Source organism: Triticum dicoccoides, chromosome 3B (assembly GCF_002162155.2).
Source record: "Triticum dicoccoides isolate Atlit2015 ecotype Zavitan chromosome 3B, WEW_v2.0, whole genome shotgun sequence".
NCBI lineage: Eukaryota > Viridiplantae > Streptophyta > Magnoliopsida > Poales > Poaceae > Triticum > Triticum dicoccoides.
Window position 1 is genome coordinate 589,328,284 of NC_041385.1, and position 20,457 is coordinate 589,348,740.

At 49.6% G+C, this 20,457-nt stretch overlaps 1 pseudogene; it reads left to right on the forward strand.

Moving 5' to 3' along the window:
* Nucleotides 1-546: 546 nt before the first annotated feature.
* Nucleotides 547-20,457, forward strand: part of LOC119281615 — a 60,513-nt pseudogene continuing 40,602 nt past the window's right edge.

The following is a 20,457-nucleotide window of genomic DNA, read 5'->3' on the forward strand; positions in this document are numbered from 1 at the left end:
AAACGCATACACGCACACCCTGTCCTTATGAGCATCTTCAAAAGACTGAGCCGACATATTATCTTGAAATTTATGAAGTCACCGTAGGCACCTCGTCATCAACGGAAACGTCTCCTCCCACTGAATGCGCATCACCAGGATTTGAACCATAGTGGGTTGGGGATACCATAGTCATTCTACCCATTTACCCATGTGTTTTTTGAGGTGATTCAACCAGTTGGTTCGTGGAACTAGGTAGTTGGGTCAATCATTTTTTTGTTTTTGCATCGAGCGAAACATGAGCCTTTCTACTTTGGCCTGCAGTCGCGCTGTACCCTCGTCCAATTCATATTTTGTTTGAGCTCCTCGGTTTTTCCTGCGACACAGTGACTACCGTTGCCCTCGATGGTTTCAGGACGATGGGCACCCCTCGCAGAAAACAATGGAAAAAACACAGACCTGTCCTTCGCGTGTACGTCTATTCCGATGAATGCAATACCGCCACCACCACCGGCGTATATATAATCGATGGCCATGCCTAGAAGTTAGAACAATTCGATTGTCAACATGTTGTCACTTACACTCCTAGTCAACAGTTCATGGCTCCTCATCTGCTCTCTCTTCCCTACTCTAGTGGCCGCCGATCAGCGAACGTCATACATTGTCCACATGGACAGGTCCGCCATGCCGCCAGCGCACTCCAACCACCATGAGTGGTACTCCGTCCTGCTAGCGTCTCTAGCAGCAGTAGCAGCCGACTCACACGGCGGTGTCCGTGGCAAGCAGCCGCGGCTTTTCTATACCTACGACGAGGCACTCCATGGCTTCGCAGCCACTCTCTCAGCCCCCGAGCTTGCCGCGCTGAGCCGCGCTCCGGGCTTCGTCTCGGCTTACCCGAACCGCCGAGCCGACATCCCTCACGACACCACCCACTCCCCGGAGTTCCTCCACCTCAGCTCGTTGGTTGGGTTGTGTCCGGCAGCCAAGCTCGGTGAGGGCGTCATCATCGGCATAATTGACACCGGAGTGTGGCCGGAGACCTCGAGCTCCGACGACGTCATCATAGCCCCCGTGCCGTATTGGTGGCGCGGCAAGTGCGAGTCGGGCGTGGCGTTTGAGGCTTCCTTGTGAAATCGAAAGCTTATCGGAGCGCGTTACTTCAACAAAGGTTTGGTCACCATGAAGCCTGGCATCGTCATCGGCATGAACTCCATGCGCGACATCATAGGACACGGCCCACACACGTCGTCGACTGCCGGGGGAAACCCCATGCCTTGCGCGTCCTTCTTCGGGTACGGGCTCGGCATGGCCTGTGGAATTGCCCCTCGTGCTTGTTGAATATAGGAGCAAATTACTATGAATTTTAATCCGAATAAACAGAAGATAAATCATGACAGCACTAGCAGAGATTAAACTAATCGTGCGAACTAGTAAAGTAGATGAACAGATCACATCTAGGGCACATATTAGAAACATGAATTCTACCATTATCTCGAACAAGAAGGATAGAATCACATACAGTGCTGCGGGGGCAGCACCGCCGGCGTTGATGTTTTCGGCCATGTCATTGAGGATGAGGTTGCCGAGGTTGGGGAAAAATCGTCGTTGGCAAAGTCGTCGTTGCTAGCAGTCGCGCGAGTGCGCTCCCCAAAAACCTGATCGCCCCTCTCCTGTACAGGATCACGAGTGGCGGGGTTCTGTAGGCCTGCTGTCCCTTCTCGCGGTGCACGCCGGAAGGAGGGATGGAGAAGACTTGCGCGGTGGCGCAATGATCTGGAACGGTGGTGCAAAACCATATGAACTGGCGGCAACTAGGGTAGACGTCTGCCTAACTATATAGTGCGGACCGAGTAGGTCATGGGAATAAACCCCATGTCCGAGCCGCGATCCAAAAGAATCGGAAACGGTTCAGTAATTAACGTGTCCATTAATTATTAATTAATGACTTATTAATTTTTCCGAGCAGCAAAAATACATACAACGTGCATAGCTCTATCCTCGGCTCGGCTCAATCCCGTAACCCACGACGCGTCGTGATGAGGCATGGCGTAGCGAGGCGAGCGAGGAGGAGGAGCGCGCGTGTAGGTCTCCAATTCTCATGCTCATACAAGTGGTAGAAGAGCTCGCCTTATACATAGGTGCAATTCCCTCTCAACTTCTATGGTGGGGCTAAACTTTAGTCTCACTCACTCCACTCACATGTGTGCATGACTGGGCCAAGAGAATTTTAGAATTTTAGTTGGGCTTTGGGCAAAAGGCCTACCAGAAAAATTCCAACAATCCCCCACAAACTCTCATTGGCACATCTCATCATTTAAATCCAAAACATTGTTTATATACCGATGTTCAGTGGAGACTGTAAAGTTGAACTTCCACTCAGAGATTTATGCTACACTAGATCACAACTTGAATAGTGGAGTATGCCTTGAACTACAAGTTTCTGCGAGACTAGTTTCACACAAATTCTTAACCGATACTAGGCTGCCGCAAGGCTTCCTTGCGGGTGGAGCGTATGCGTCATACTCCAGGGCCTTTCATGAATTTATTAGAGAACACCCAATTCTCACAGACCGCGACGTTAACAGTCAAATTCATATAGGTGTGTTCCTCAAGAGATGCTCTATAGGACAACATCTCTGCTTACTCAAATAAGCCACTTGGAACACATTAAGATAAATATCAACCTGCCATGCAGATCAGGAGAGTATTGCATCTTCACGGAGTGGGATAATTAAAATAGGGAAGCTCTCCTCTCAGTTGACCAATAGCTTGTCTCCCACTTCTACTTCACGGGATCTCCGATCACATAGAGTGGGTTATCACTATGGACAACTCATGCAGTGGGTCTCAAACCCATCTCCATCGATGCATTATCTATCACATTACATGATAAACCCTTTGTGAAGGGATCTGCCAAGTTTTTCGACGTTTGGATATAATCCAATGTAATAACTCCGGAGTTCCTCAGTTTTCTGACAGATTTTAGTCTCCTCTTCACATTTCTTGAGGACTTCATATTGTCCTTAGAACTGTTTATCTTGACGATCACAATTTGATTCTCACAATTCATCAGGATAGGGGGTATTGGTTTTTCAACCATAGGTAAGTCCATCAAAAGCTCACGAAGCCACTCTGCTTCAACAGTGACAGTGTCTAATGCTGTAAGTTCTGCTTCCATAGTTGACCTCATTAAGATGGTATGCTTGCAAGACTTCCAGAAAATAAAGCCACCTCCAAGTGTAAAAACATAACCACTTGTGGCCTTAATCGCATCAGCATCAGATATCCAATTCAAGTCACTATAACCCTCCAGTACCCTTGGATACCTAGAGTAGTGAATCCCATAGCTCACAGTGCCTTTCAAGTAGCGCATAACTCTCTCAAGCGCACACCAATGATGATCTCCTGGTTTTGACACAAACCGACTTAGCTTGCTCACAACAAAAGAGATGTTAGGTGATGTCTACTACACAACCTTCTTCTTGTAGACGTTGTTGGGCCTGCAAGTGCACAGGTTTGTAGGACAGTAGCAAATTTCCCTCAAGTGGATGACCTAAGGTTTATCAATCCGTAGGAGGCGTAGGATGAAGATGGTCTCTCTCAAACAACCCTGCAACCAAATAGCAAAGAGTCTCTTGTGTCCCCAACACACCCAATACAATGGTAAATTATATAGGTGCACTAGTTCGGCGAAGAGATGGTGATACAAGTGCAATATAGATAGTAGATAAAGGTATTTGTAATCTGAAATTATAAAAACAGCAAGGTAACTAATGGTAAAAGTGAGCGTAAACGGTATTGCAATGATAGGAAACAAGGCATAGGGTTCATACTTTCACTAGTGCAAGTTCTCTCAACAATAATAACATAGATAGATCATATAACAATCCCTCGACATGCAACAAAGAGTCACTCCAAAGCCACTAATAGCGGAGAATGAACGAAGAGATTATGGTAGGGTACGAAACCACCTCAAAGTTATCCTTTCTGTTCTATCTATTCAAGAGTTCGTAGTAAAATAACATGAAGCTATTCTTTCCGCTCAATCTATCATAGAGTTCATACTAGAATAACACCTTAAGACACAAATCAACCAAAACCCTAATGTCACCTAGATACTCCATTGTCACCTCAAGTATCCGTGGGCATGATTATACGATATGCATCACACAATCTCAGATTCATCTATTCAACCAACACAAAGTACTTCAAAGAGTGCCCCAAAGTTTCTACCGGAGAGTTTTTGGGCGGAACCCCTATGCATAGGTTCGTGGGTGGAACCCGCAAGTTGATCACCAAAACATACATCAAGTGGCACATGATATCCCATTGTCACCACAGATAAATACGGCAAGACATACATCAAGTGTTCTCAAATCATTAAAGACTCAATCCGATAAGATAACTTCAAGAGGAAAACTCAGTTCATCACAAGAGAGTAGAGGGGGAGAAACATCATAAGATCCAACTATAATAGCAAAGCTCGCAATACATCAAGATCGTGCCATAGAGAGAACACGAGAGAGAGAGAGAGAGATCAAACACATAGCTACTGGTACATACCCTCAGCCTCGAGGGTGAACTACTTCCTCCTCGTCATGGATAGCATCGGGATGATGAAGATGGCCACCGGTGATGGGTTCCCCCTCTGGCAGGGCACCGGAACGGGCTCCTGAGAGGTTTTTGGTGGCTACAGAGGCTTGCGGCGGCGGAACTCCCGATCTATCTTCTGTTTTGATGTTTTTAGGGTATGTAGGCTTATATAGGCGAAAGAAGTCGGTCGGGGGAGCCTCGAGGGGCCCACGAGAGGGTAGGGTGTGCCCAGGGGGTGGGCGCGCCCCCTATCTAGTGGCCTCCTCAAGGATCTTCTGACGTGAACTCCAAGTCTCTCGGATCATATTCTTCCTAAAAATCATGCTCCCAAAGGTTTCATTCCGTTTGGACTCCGTTTGATATTCCTTTCCTTCGAAATACCGAAACAGGCAATAAAACAGCAATATGGGTTGGGCCTCCGGTTAGTAGGTTAGTCCCAAAAGTAATATAAAAGTGTATAATAAAGCCCATAATCATTCAAAACATATAATAAAATAGCATGAATGCTTCATAAATTATAGATACGTTGGATATGTATCATCATTCCTCATGGCACTCGCCAAATACATAAGCAAGCCAATAATCTGAGAATACCTCAGTTGATCTCTAGCAATCCGTCGATTCTTTCAAAGCAACACACTAGCATCATATGGAGTTGGAGAAGGCGTGCAGTCATTGTACCCAAAACGACTCAAGATCTTTTCCACATAATGAGACTGAAGCAGTGTCATCCCACGATTTCCATCTCTCAACTGCTTGATGTTCAAGATAACATCAGCTACTCCTAGATCCTTCATCTCAAAACAGCGAGGTAAGAAGTCCTTAACCTTCTTGATTAGATCAAGTTTGGTTACAAACATCAGTATGTCATCGACATACAGACAAAGAATAACTCCTTCGCCCCCATGCTACCTCTTGAGCACTGCGTTGGTTTTCCCTTGAATAGGAAAGGGTGATGCAGCAAAGTAGCATAAGTATTTCCCTCAGTTTTTGAGAACCAAGGTATCAATCCAGTAGGAGGCTCCTCAAAAGTCCCTCGTACCTACACAAACAAACAAGAACCTCGCAACCAACGTGATAAAGGGGTTGTCAATCCCTTCACGGTAACTTGCGAAAGTGAGATCTGATAGAGATAATAAGATAAGATAATTATTTTTGGTATTTTTATGATATAGATTGGAAAGTAATAGATGCAAATAAAAGTAGATGGAAAACTTATATAATAAAAGATAGACCCGGGGGGGCATAGGTTTCACTAGTGGCTTCTCTCAAGATAGCATAAGTATTACGGTGGGTGCACAAATTACTGTCGAGCAATTGATAGAAAAGTGCATAGTTATGGGATTATCTAGGCATGATCATGTATATAGGCATCACGTCCACAACAAGTAGATCGAAACGATTCTGCATCTACTACTGTTACTCCACACATCGACCGACTCCTGCCTGCATCTAGTTTATTAAGTTCATAAGAACAGAGTAGTGCATTAAGCAAGATGACATGATGTAGAGGGATAAACTCATGCAATATGATATAAACCCCATCTTTTATCCTCGATGGCAACAATACAATACGTGCCTTGCTGCCCCTGCTGTCCCTGGGAAAGGACACCGCAAGATTGAACCCAAAGCTAAGCACTTCTCCCATTGCAAGAAAGATCAATCTAGTAGGTCAAACCAAACTGATAATTTGAAGAGACTTGCAAAGATAACCAATCACACATAAAATAATTCAGAGAAGATTCAATTATTTCTCATATATAAACTTGATCATAAACCCACAATTCATCGGATCTCGACAAACACACCACAAAAAGAGTTACATCGAATAGATCTCCAAGAAGATCGAGGAGAACTTGGTATTGAGATTCAAAGAGAGAGAAGAAGCCATCTAGCTAATAACTCTAGACCCGAAGGTCTGTGGTAAACTACTCACAACTCATCGGAGAGGCCTTGGAGATGATGTAGAGGCCCTCCATGGTCGATTCCCCCTCCGGCGGAGCGCCTACGAAGGCTCCAAGATGGGATCTCGCGGATACAGAAGGTTGCGGTGGTGGAATTAGGTTTTCGTCGTGCTCCTGGATGTTTTCGGGGTACGTGGATATATATATATATAGGTGAAGGAGGTAGGTCAGGGGAGCCACGAGGGGCCCAGGAGGGTGGGGGCGCGCCCACCCCCATAGGGCGCGCCGGGCACCCTTGTGGCCGCCTCGGTTACTTCTTGACGTCCACTCCAAGTCTCTTGGATTGCATTTGTTCCAAAAAGATGGCCCCAAAAGTTTCATTCCGTTTGCACTCCGTTTGATATTCCTTTTCTTCGAAACACTGAAATAGGCAAAAAAACATCAATTTGGGTTGGGCCTCCGGTTAGTAGGTTAGTCCCAAAAATGATATAAAAGTGTAAAGTAAAGCCCAAAAACATCCAAAACGGGTAATATAGTAGCATGGAACAATAAAAAATTATAGATACGTTGGAGACGTATCAAGCATCCCCAAGCTTAATTCCTACTCGTCCTTGAGTAGGTAAATGATAAAAACAAAATTTTTATGTGAAATGCTACCTAGCATAATTCTCAATGTAACTTTCTTTATTGTGGCATGAATGTTCAGATCCAAATGATTCAAAATAAAAGTTCATATTGACATAAAAACAATAATACTTCAAGCATACTAACAAAGCAATCATGTCTTCTCAAAATAACATGGCTAAAGAAAGCTGTCCCTACAAAATTATATAGTCTGGCTATGCTCTATCTTCATCACACAGAGTATTTAATCATGCACAACCCCGATGACAAGCCAAGCAATTGTTTCATACTTTAGTATTCTCAAACTTTTTCAACTTTCACGCAATACATGAGCGTGAGCCATGGACATAGCACTATATGTGGAATAGAATGCTGGTTGTGGAGAAGAAAAAAGGGAGAAGATAGTCTTGCATCAACTAGGCATATCAACGGGCTATGGAGATGCCCATTAATAGATATCAATGTGAGTGAGTAGGGATTGCCATGCAACAGATGCACTAGAGCTATAAATGTATGAAAGCTCAACAAAAGAAACTAAGTGGGTGTGCATCCAACTTGCTTTCTCACGAAGACCTAAGGCATTTTGAGGAAGCCCATCATTGGAATATACAAGTCAAGTTCTATAATGAAAAATTCCCACTAGTATATGAAAGTGACAACACATGAGACTCTATCATGAAGATCATGGTGCTACTTTGAAGCACAAGTGTGGTAAAAGGATAGTAACATTGTCCCTTCTCTCTTTTTCTCTCCTTTTATTCTTTTTTTTCTTTATTTGGCCTTTCTTATTTTTTTTATTTGGCCTTTCTTTTTTCTTTTCTTTTTTTTATAAAGTCCGAAGTCTCATCCCGACTTATGGGGGAATCATAGTCTCCATCATCCTTTCCTCACTTGGGAGAATGCTCTAATAATGAAGATCATCACACTTTTATTTATTTACAACTCAAGATTACAACTCGATACTTAGAACAAAATATGACTCTATATGAATGCCTCCGGCGGTGTACCGGGATATGCAATGAATCAAGAGTGACATGTATGGAAGAATTATGAAGGTGGCTTTGCCACAAATACGATGTCAACTACATGATCATGCAAAGAGCAATATGACAATGATGATGCGTGTCATAATAAACGGAACGGTGGAAAGTTGCATGGCAATATATCTCGGAATGGCTATGGAAATGCCATAATAAGGTATGGTGTCTATGGCTATTTTGAGGAAGGTATATGGTGGGTGTATGGTACCGGCGAAAGTTGTGCGGCACAAGAGAGGCTAGCAATGGTGGAAGGGTGAGAGTGTTGTTGGCGTTCTAGGAACAGGGGTCCCCAGACTTGCCTGCCTGCGGCCTGCGGCATGGCTCAAGGGGTGGCCCAGTACAACCCGTCTTCATCAACCCAAGCTCAAGACCCTCGCGAGGGGCCAAGCCTGATGGGCGGATGACGCAAGGCTTCCTCAGGGGTGGTCTCACTAGGCAGGCTCGCGAGGAGGCGGAAAAATCAAGGCAGGGGTACCTCATGAGGTGGTCATGACGTAAGCCATGACGATCGATACCAGGCAGGCGCCAGGTGGGCACCAGCCTGCGCAGTGTCCTCATTTCCTCTTTGGTGCAAAGGGGGCAAGAGCAGGCGCGGAGTACCGAGGCATCAAGCAAAGGTTACCATATCGGTGCAACAAGACCAAGACCAGCAGAGCGGCAGGACGGAGGTCACCGTGGAGCCCAAGACTGCGTCATCACCAGTGCCTTTGGTAGTCGAAGACCAACTTTAGTCAGGATAACTTGTACTAGCTGTCCCCTTTCAAAATGGCCGTTGTTGGCTCCCTTCTCGCTCATTATTTGGGATGAGGACCAAGGCCTCTATAAATAGAGATAGCCACCACAGGAGGAGGGGATCGAATCCTGCCCAAGGAGAACACGGCACCAACTCAAGAACACCCCTCGCGAGGCTGCTCTCTCCCTGTACTGTTCATCATCAGCCCCAGAGGCAATCCACCACACCACACACACTGGATTAGGGTATTACACCACAATGGTGGCACGAACCAGTATAAACCTTGTGTCCCTTGTGTTGTTCATCGTGTAGCTTAGATTCATGGCGAGGTGTTGGGACGTGGATCGATAGGGAGTGGATCTTCGCGTGCACCCCAGAGTTTGAACCTTAAGGGTTTTGCCGGAACCCAATATCCGACATTTGGCGCGCCAGGTAAGGGTGCACCAGAATCTTTCTTCCGCTATCACGTGTTCCATCGTTTGTTGCATCCATGGCCGACGCTCGCCGAGCTCGCACCGAGCGTCGGGCTGCTCTCACCGCCCGCGTCGCCTAGACGGCTCCCGTCGGTGGGCCCCCCCCCCATCGTTCTCCGTTGCCTGCCGCCAACGCTGCCACCGGCCCAGCGTGGAATGAGCAGCAAGCATCGTTGCTGCATCCCTCGGTGCGGCGGGATGGCCGCACCGCCACTCCGTCACTGACCCCAGCTGGTTCATCGTCTCACGCTCGTTGTGCTCCCACGGACACGCAGGCCGCGTTGCTCCTAGCATGTGAGCTTCTGCACTACTGCCCCGTCGATGACCTCTATGAGGAGTGACTCGCTCGCATCACCGAGCTCGTCAGCGCCGCAGGGGGCTCTCCTACGCGTCCCTCTCACTGCCTCGCCCTCCATCCTGCGTGGGTGATGCAGCTCAGGAGGTGCCTCCGCCCCCAAGAAGGCGCCCTGGCTCCAAGGCGCGCGGCCCCTGGACGAGACCCGCCGCGTCCAGCACCCGCGCGACCAGAAAGGAGCTGCCAAGAAATCCCTCGTCCTCAAGAAGGCGCTGGCGTACTCCCCGCTCCAGCATGTCAAGATCGCATCCCTGCGCCAACACGTCAAGACCCTATGCTGCCCCTGGCGGCAGCGCGCGGGAATCTCCAAGAGCAAGCCCCGCGTCTGCAAGCCTCGGGAGCTGGGCATCAAGGCGGCCAACGGGGACGAAAAGGTCATGGCGAACTGGTTTCCCATGGCGCTCAAGGATGGTGCCCGCACCTGGCTCCTGAACCTGCCTCCCGTCTCGATTTCCTCTTGGGACGAGATGTGCACCCGCTTCATCGCCAACTTCCAGGGCACTCGCGACTGTCCTCCAGTCGTGAGTGACCCGCGCCGCATTGAGCAGCAGCCTGGATAGACCTTGCAGAAGTACATCCAACACTTCAACAATGCTCGCCTCAAGATTCCCAAGCTGACCGAGGAGGCCATCATCTCAGCATTCTCTGCTCGCCGTCTGCGACGTCAAGATGAAGGAGGAGCTCGCCATCCACGAGGATCTGTGCACATCCCTGGAGCTGTTCAACCTAGCGACCAAGTGCGCAAGAACCGAGGAAGGGCGCATCTCCCTCCTCGAGCTTCCAGCTGCTGACCCAGAAGAGAAGAAAGTCAAGGCCAAGGACGTGAAGCGCAAAGGAGCAGTCGTGCTCGTAGCAGAACTAGACATGAAGCGCGGCAGAGACCAGTCGGAGTCGTCCAAGGGCCACCGATTCTGCGCCTACCACACCCCTACACCCACAACACCAACGAATGCCAGGAGCTCAGGGCCGTTCGAGAAGGACGCATCGGTCGACGCCCCGAGCGCAACGACCGGGGCTACAACCAGGGAGGAGGAAGAGGTGGGGGATGATGGGACGACCGAGGCCCTCGCTAGGAGTGGCGTGACCGGCCTCGCGAGGATCGCTGGCAGGACCAGCCTCGCAAGGGGGCTTGGAGGGATCAGCCTCGTGAGGACCGCCCTCAAGGCAACGCAGACCTTCCTCCTCTACCACCACCGCCAAGAAGGAATGATGACCACCACCAGGACGAGGGGGCTGGGGGCTTCCAGGAGCCACGTGCTATCGCTTGCATCTTGGGTGGTGCCCAAGCCCCAGCCTCTCAGCGCATCTTCAAGTAGTTTGCTCGCAAGGTGAACGCAGTCCTCCCCAAACTCGAGGCCACGTGCCCTCTCAGGTGGTCCACGTGCGCCATCACGTTCAACTCAGCAGATCAGCTCAAGTGTGCGGCTACAGCTGGCGTCCTCCTAATGCTTTGTTCCCTAGTCATCAACAATGTGCAAGTTACCAGGACCCTCATCGATGGCGGCGCATGGCTCAATGTTCTGTCCGTCGAGACGTTCAATAACCTCCAAGTGCCTTATGATCAACTTCAGCCAACCAAGCCTTTCTCAGGAGTCACTGACGGTTCCACCACTCTGATAGGGTATGTTCTGCTCCCTGTCACTTTTGCACAGTGCAAGAACTACCATACCGAGCTCATCGACTTTGATGTTGCCCACATTCGCCTGCCATACAATGCCATCCTCGGGTATCCAGCCCTGGCCAAGTTCATGGCGGTGACTCACCATGGCTACAATGTCCTCAAGATGCCGGGAAGCGGCGGAATCATCATAGTCCCCTACGAAGAGAAGGATGCGGTGTGCTCCCTCGAGCGTGCCTTCCAAGCTGCGCCAGTCGAAGACCCAGATAGCAAGAGTGAGAACCCTCCCGAGGCAATTCCCAAGAAGAAGAAGACATCGCCCAGCTCAAGGCCTCAGGAGGCAGGCATCTCCGGAGGCGCCGCGCCAGGATCTGCGCCCGTGCAAGGGGCACCTCCCTCCATCACATAGGAAGGCGTGCCCGGCGCCCTCCTCGGGCAAGGCTCGGGGGCTCTCTCCTGGAGGGCCTCAGACTTTGCCATGATCACGAGGGAGGCACTCGGGCACCACTTGGAGACGTGCTTCGAGGCACGTTTTCCTCAGGAAGGCACGGGGCAAGGAAGGCCCAACCCCCAGGAGTTCATCACCAAGGTCACTCGAGCTTCAAGAATCACGAGTCATGCGCGGCAATCACCGCCTGTCCGGCGTAGCTCCTCATCTAGGTGAGGATGGCGGGCTGCGCGTCTGCATCGACTACACAGGACTCGGCCGAGTCACGTCTCAGGAGCGCCATTGGCCTTCACGCGTAGGACGTTGCGAAGGTCCGCCGCACAGCTACGTTCGCATGCCTTTCCGCCTGCCGAACGCGGCTGCTGCTCACCAGCGTCTTATGCAGAGCATTCTGGCAGCTCAGGAGGCCAGGCACCACGCGGTCCTGGCAGAGATGGAGATGGTCCTCGAGGAGCCGCCCGGACCCCCAGAGCCTCCCGAGGCTCAGGGCTCTGGTGGCTCGTGAGGATCGGCTTCTTCACCGCGCATCGCCAGCTACTTCAACACCAGCTCTACAATGGCATCAGTTGACATCTTTCGAGTTTCATTTCAGCTGGGAGCACCCTCAGGGCTGCATTATTCCCAGGTCACGTGGGTCTGTCCCTGCGACATGTACCCCTTTTGCTTATGTCTTCAGTTTACCTTGCTGGGGGCACCCCTCGGGCTACATCATCCCTAGGCCGCTTGGGCCTGACCCAGTGGCATGTACCTTTCATGCGTCTATGTAAGCTGATTTGCCCTTCATGCTTAACCCGCTTGTGATAATTGCCTACTCGATTGACACCTACCTTTGGAGCCACTCGCTCTAGCACGGCTCTTGTGCATGGGTCCATCCCTGCAATGTCTACAAACCTGAGTGGTCGAGCTCTGGCCCACAGCAGCCCCGCAAGCGTCACCTCACTAGGCCCTTAGTGCCCTCACCACTCTCTCGGAGCAACCGATGGCCGGTTGGCAATCGTAATGGCAACCCTTGCTCTTCTCGTGTTGGTTTACAGGGATCACCTGAGGCCTCAAACGGGAGGCATCGTGGGCTCTTTCCTTCTCTTACCCGTGCGATCCGCTTGCGCGTTAAAAGGGGGACTGAGGGAGTCCCGGATTAGGGGGTGTCCGGATAGCCGGACTACCATCATCGGCCAGACTATCATCATCATCGACCGGACTCCAAGACTATGAAGATACAAGATTGAAGACTTCGTCCCGTGTCCGGATGGGACTTTCCTTGGCGTGGAAGGCAAGCTTGGCGATACGGATACGTAGATCTCCTACTATTGTAACCGACTCTATGTAACCCTAGCCCTCTCCGGTGTCTATATAAACCGGATGGCTCTAGTCCGTAGGACACAACAACAACCATTACAATCATACCATAGGCTAACTTCTAGGGTTTAGCCTCCTTGATCTCGTGGTAGATCCACTCTTGTAAACATCCACAATATCAATATTAATCAAGCAGGACGTAGGGTTTTACCTCCATCAAGAGGGCCCGAACCTGGGTAAAACATCGTGTCCCTTGTCTCCTGTTACCATCCGCCTAGACGCACAGTTCGGGACCCCCTACCCGAGATCCGCCGGTTTTGACACCGACATTGGTGCTTTCATTGAGAGTTCCTCTGTGTTGTCACCGATAGGCTTGATGGCCTCTTCAATCAGCAACGACGCAGTCCTGGGTGAGACTTTTCTCCACGGACAGACCTTCGTATTCGGCGACTTCGCACTGCGGGCCAACTCACTTGGCCATCTGGAGCAGATCGAAAGCTACGCCCCTGGCCGTCAGGTCAGGTTTGGAAGCCTAAACTTCATGGCCGATATCCACGGGGACTTGATCTTCGATGGATCTGAGCCACAGCCGAGCGTGTCGCGCTGTCACGATGGGCACGACCCAACTCTGCCGCCGGACAGCACCTTGGAGGCTGCACACCAACCCGCTCCGACCCATAATCCGGAGCTGATCGCTCAGATCGAGGACGGATGGCTGGACACCGCCTCGGGAGCTGCAACTTCTACGGCGATGGAGCCGAACACTTACCTTTTCCCGCATAAAGCTCATGACTCCGAGGTGTTGGACTCTCTGCCGGACTCCGAACCTCCTGCGCCCCTGCCAGTCGAATCCGACTGGGCGCCGATCATGGAATTCACTGCTGCGGACATCTTTCAGCACTCACCCTTCGGCGATATCTTAAATTCGCTGAAGCATCTCTCGCTATCCGGAGAGCCCTGACCGAACTACGGCCAGGATGGTTGGGACGCGGACGATGAAGAAATTCAGAGCCTACCCACCACCCACTTCGTAGCCACCGTCGATGATCTAACCGACGTACTCGACTACGACTCTGAAGACATCGACGGTATGGACGACGACACCGGAGACCATCAAGAACCAGTGCCTACAGGACACTGGAAGACCACATCGTCATACGACATATATATGGTGGACACCCCAAAAGATGGGGACGGCAAAGAAGCAACGGAGGCCGATTCCTTAAAGAAACAGCCCAAGCGCCGACATCAGCGGCGCCGCTCTAAATCCCGCCACAGCAAGAATAGAGATTCTGGCACAGGAGACAATAACACCCCAGAAAGTGCCGAAGACAACCCCCTCCAGCACGATCCAGCGCAGGAGGAGGCAGAAGCAAGCCCTCATGAGAGGGTGGCAGACGAAGAGGTCGAGGATGATAATTACTTACCTCCCTCCGAAGACGAGGCAAGCCTCGACGATGACGAATTCGTCGTGCCTGAGGATCCCGTCGAACAAGAGTGTTTCCGACACAGGCTAATGGCCACGACAAACAGCCTACAGAAAAAGCAGCAACAGCTTCAAGCTGATCAAGACCTACTGGCCGACAGATGGACCGAGGTCCTCGCGGCCGAAGAGTATGAACTCGAACGCCCCTCCAAAAGTTACCCAAAACGCAAGTTGCTCCCCCGACTAGAGGAGGAAGCATACAAACCTGCATCACCAGCGCACAATACGGCAGACCAACCACCTCGTGGCCGCGACAGAGAGGCGTGCAAGCCCTCCACCAAAACCGTACCCCGGCACCGCTCAAAAAGCATGAAGCCACGGGGGAACGCGCGGGACTTGCGGGATATATTGGAGGACAAGGCAAGACAATCCAGATCTATCTATGGATCACGTGGGCGCCCCAAGACCCACGATGAATACCGTCGCGCCGGATACAACTACTCCGGCTGGGCCGAACACAGCAGACAACGCTCTCTCGAGCTACGTCGCGATATTGCTCAATACAGAGGCGCCGCGCACCCACTATGCTTCACTGACGAAGTAATGGATCATCAAATCCCTGAAGGGTTTAAACCGTTAATATCGAATCCTACGATGGCACAACAGACCCCGCGGTTTGGATTGAGAATTATCTCCTCCATATACATATGGCCCGCGGCGACGATCTTCATGCCATCAAATATCTCCCGCTCAAGCTTAAAGGACCAGCTCGACATTGGCTTAACAGCCTGCCCGCAGAGTCAATTGGATGCTGGGAAGACCTGGAAGCCGCATTTCTCGACAACTTCCAGGGCACGTATGTGCAACCACCGGACGCAGATGACCTAAGACACATAATCCAGCAGCCAGACGAATCGTCCAGGCAATTCTGGACACGGTTCTTAACAAAGAAAAATCAAATCGTCGACTGTCCGGATGCAGAGGCCCTCGCTGCCTTCAAACATAACATCCGCGACGAGTGGCTGGCCCGGCACCTAGGACAGGAAAAGCCGAAATCCATGGCAGCCCTCACATCACTCATGACTTGCTTCTGTGCAGGAGAGGATAGCCGGCTAGCTCGCAGCAACAACCTCAGCAAAAACGCTGGCAGTCCGGATACCAAGGACCGCAATGGCAGGTCGCGTCGAAGCAAAAACAAACGCCGCATTAACGGCGACAGCAATGAGGATACGGCAGTCAACGCCGGATTCCGAGGCTCCAAGCCCGGTCAACAGAAGAAGCCATTCAAAAGAACTACTCCGGGCCCGTCCAATTTGGACTAAATACTCGACCGCTCCTGTCAAATACATGGAACCCCCGAAAAGCCAGCTAACCACACCAACAGAGATTGTTGGGAATTCTGTTGGAAATATGCCCTAGAGGCAATAATAAAAGTATTATTATATTTCATTGTTCATGATAATTGTCTTTTATTCATGCTATAACTGTATTATCCGGAAATCGTAATACACGTGTGAATACATAGACCTCAATATGTCCCTAGTGAGCCTCTAGTTGACTAGCTCGTTGTGATCAACAGATAGTCATGATTTCCTGGCTATGGACATTGGATGTCGTTGATAACGGGATCACATCATTAGGAGAATGATGTGATGGACAAGACCCAATCCTAAGCATAGCACAAAGGTCGTTTAGTTCGTTTGCTAGAGCTTTGCCAATGTCAAGTATCTCTTCCTTAGACCATGAGATCGTGTAACTCCCGGATACCGTAGGAGTGCCTTGGGTGTATCAAACGTCACAACGTAACTGGGTGACTATAAAGGTGCATTACAGGTATCTCCGAAAGTAGCTGTTGGGTTGACACGGATCGAGACTGGGATTTGTCACTCCGTATGACGGAGAGGTATCTCTGGGCCCACTCGGTAATGCATCATCATAATGAGCTCAAGGTGACCAAAGTGTTGGCCACGAGATCATGCATTACGGTACGAGTAAAGTGACTTGCCGGTAACGAGACTGAACAAGGTATTGGGATACCGACGATCGAGTCTCGGGCAAGTAACGTACCGATTGACAAAGGGAATTGTATACAGAGTTTGATCGAATCCTCGACATCATGGTTCATCCGATGACAACATCGAGAAGCATGTGGGAGCCAACATGGGTATCCAGATCCCGCTGTTGGTTATTGACCGGAGAACGTCTCGGTCATGTCTACATGTCTCCCGAACCCGTAGGGTCTACACACTTAAGGTTCGATGACGCTAGGGTTATAAAGGAAGTTTGTATGTGGTTACCGAATGTTGTTTGGAGTCCCGGATGAGATCCCGGATGTCACGAGGAGTTCCGGAATGGTCCGGAGGTAAAGATTTATATATGGGAAGTCCTATTTTGGCCACCGGAAAATGTTCGGGATTTTTCGGTATTGTACCGGGAAGGTTCTAGAAGGTTCCGGAGTGGGGCCCACCTGCATGGGGGACCCACATGAACGTGAGTAGTGGGGGAAAGGCCCCACACCGCTGGTCAAGGCGCACCAAGATCCCCCCTTAGAAGGAATAAGATCATATCCCGAAGGGATAAGATCAAGATCCCTAAAAAGGGGGGATAACAATCGGTGGGGAAGGAAATGATGGGATTTCTTTCCTCCCACCTTGGCCAACGCTCCAATGGACTTGGAGGGCAAGAAACCAGCCCCTCCACCCCTATATATAGTGGGGAGGCGCATGGGAGCTTAACACAAGCCAAGGCGCAGCCCCTCCCCTCCCCAACACCTCTCCTCCTCCGTATATGCTTGGCGAAGCCCTGTCGGAGTACTGCTGCACCAACTACACCACGCCGTCGTGCTGCCGTTGGAGCAATCTTCCTCAACCTCTCCTTCCCCCTTGATGGATCAAGAAGGAGGAGACGTCTCCCGTCCCGTACGTGTGTTGAACGCGGAGGTGCTGTCCGTTCAGCACTTGGACATCGGTGATCCGAATCACGTTCGAGTACGACTCCATCATCACCATCCCCTTGGCTAGCTTCCGCTCGTGATCTACAAGTGGTATGTAGATGCAAACTCTCTCCCTTGACTCGTTGCTTAGATGAACTCATAGATGGATCTTGGTGAAACCGTAGGAAAAATTTTAATTTTCTGCAACGTTCCCCAACAGTGGTATCAGAGCTAGGTCTATGCGTAGTTCTCTTTGCACGAGTAGAACACAATTTTGTTGTGGGCGTGGATTTTGTCATCTTACTTGCCTCTACTAGTCTTTTCTTGCTTCGGCGGTATTGTGGGATGAAGCGGCCCGGACCAACCTTACACGTACGCTTACGTGAGACCGGTTCCACCGACTGACATGCACTAGTTGCATAAGGTGGCTGGCGGGTGTCTGTCTCTCCCACTTTAGTTGGAGCGGAATCGATGAACAGGGCCCTTATGAAGGGTAAATAGAAGTTGACAAAATCACGTTGTGGTGATTCGTAGGTAAGAAAACGTTCTTGCTAGAACCCAATTGCAGCCACGTAAAAGATGCAACAACAATTAGAGGATGTCTAACTTGTTTTTGCAGCGATTGATCATGTGATGTGATATGGCCAGAAGTTGTGATGAATGATGAATTGTGATGTATGAGATCATGTTCTTTGTAATAGGATTCACGACTTGCATGTCGATGAGTATGACAACCGGCAGGAGCCATAGGAGTTGTCTTTATTTTTTGTATGACCTGCGTGTCATTGAAGAACGCCATGTAACTCACTTTACTTTATTGCTAAACGCGTTAGCCATAGAAGTAGAAGTAGTCGTTGGCGTGACAACTTCATGAAGACACGATGATGGAGATCATGATGATGGAGATCATGGTGTCAAGCCGGTGACAAGATGATCATGGAGCCCCGAATATGAAGATCAATGGAGCTATATGATATTGGCCATATCATGTCACAACTATATAATTGCATGTGATGTTTATTATGTTTATGCATCTTGTTTACTTAGGACGACGGTAGTAAATAAGATGATCCCTTACAAAAATTTCAAGAAGTGTTCTCCCCTAACTGTGCACCGTTGCTACAGTTCGTCGCTTCTAAGCACCACGTGATGATCGGGTGTGATGGATTCTTACGTTCACATACAACGAGTGTAAGACAGTTTTACACAGCGAAAACACTTAGGGTTAACTTGACGAGCCTAGCATGTGCAGACATGGCCTCGGAACACGGAGACCGAAAGGTCGAACACGAGTCGTATGGAAGATACGATCAACATGAGAATGTTCACCGACGATGACTAGTCCGTCTCACGTGATGATCGGACACGGCCTAGTCGACTCGGATCATGTAACACTTAGATGACTAAAGGGATGTCTAATCTAAGTGGGAGTTCATAATTTGATTAGAACTTAATTATCATGAACTTAGTCTAAAACCTTTGCAAATATGTCTTGTAGATCAAATGGCCAACGCTCATGTCAACATGAACTTCAACGCGTTCCTAGAGAAAACCAAGCTGAAAGATGATGGCAGCAACTATAGGGACTGGGTCCGGAACCTGAGGATCATCCTCATAGCTGCCAGGAAACAATATGTCCTAGAAGGACCGCTAGGTGACGCTCCCGTCCCAGAGAACCAAGACATTATGAATGCTTGGCAAACTCGCGTTGATGATTACTCCCTCATTCAGTGCGGCATGCTTTACAGCTTAGAACCGGGGCTCCAAAAGCGTTTTGAGCATCACGGAGCATATGAGATGTTCGAAGAGCTGAAACTAGTTTTCCAAGCTCATGCCCGGGTCGAGAGATATGATGTCTCCGACAAGTTCTACAGTTGTAAGATGGAGGAAAACAGTTCTGTCAGTGAGCACATCCTGAAGATGTCTGGGTTGCACAACCGTATGACCCAGCTGAACATTAACCTCCCAGATGAGGCGGTCATTGACAGAATCCTCCAGTCGCTCCCACCAAGCTACAAGAGCTTTGTGATGAACTACAACATGCAGGGGATGGAAAAGACCATTCCTGAAGTGTTCTCGATGCTGAAGTCAGCAGAGGCTGAAATCAAGAAAGAACATCAAGTGTTGATGGTCAATAAGACCACTAAGTTCAAGAAGGGCAAGGGTAAGAAGAACTTCAAGAAGGACGGCAAAGATGTTGTCGCGCCCGGTAAGCCTGTTGCCGGGAAGAAGTCAAAGAATGGACCCAAGCCTGAGACTGAGTGCTTTTATTGCAAGGGGAAGGGTCATTGGAAGCAGAACTGCCCCAAATACTTAGCAGATAAGAAGGCCGGCAAAACCAAAGGTATATTTGATATACATGTAATTGATGTGTACCTTACCAGTACTCGTAGTAACTCCTGGGTATTTGATACCGGTGCCGTTGCTCATATTTGTAACTCACAGCAGGAGCTGCGGAATAAACGGAGACTGGCGAAGGACGAGGTGACGATGCGCGTCGGGAATGGTTCCAGAGTCGATGTGATCGCCGTCGGCACGCTGCCTCTACATTTACCTACGGGATTAGTTTTGAACCTTAATAATTGTTATTTAGTGCCAAGTTTGAGCATGAACATTGTATCTGGATCTCGTTTAATACGAGATGGCTACTCATTTAAGTCTGAGAATAATGGTTGTTCGATTTATATGAGAGATATGTTTTATGGTCATGCTCCGATGGTCAATGGTTTATTCTTAATGAATCTCGAGCGTAATATTACACATGTTCATAGTGTAGATACCAAAAGATGTAAAGTTGATAACGATAGTCCCACATACTTGTGGCACTGCCGCCTTGGTCACATTGGTGTCAAGCGCATGAAGAAGCTCCATGCCGATGGACTTTTAGAGTCTCTTGATTATGAATCGTTTGACACATGCGAACCATGCCTCATGGGCAAGATGACCAAGACTCCGTTCTCCGGAACAATGGAGCGAGCAACCAACTTATTGGAAATCATACATACCGATGTGTGCGGTCCAATGAGCGTTGAGGCT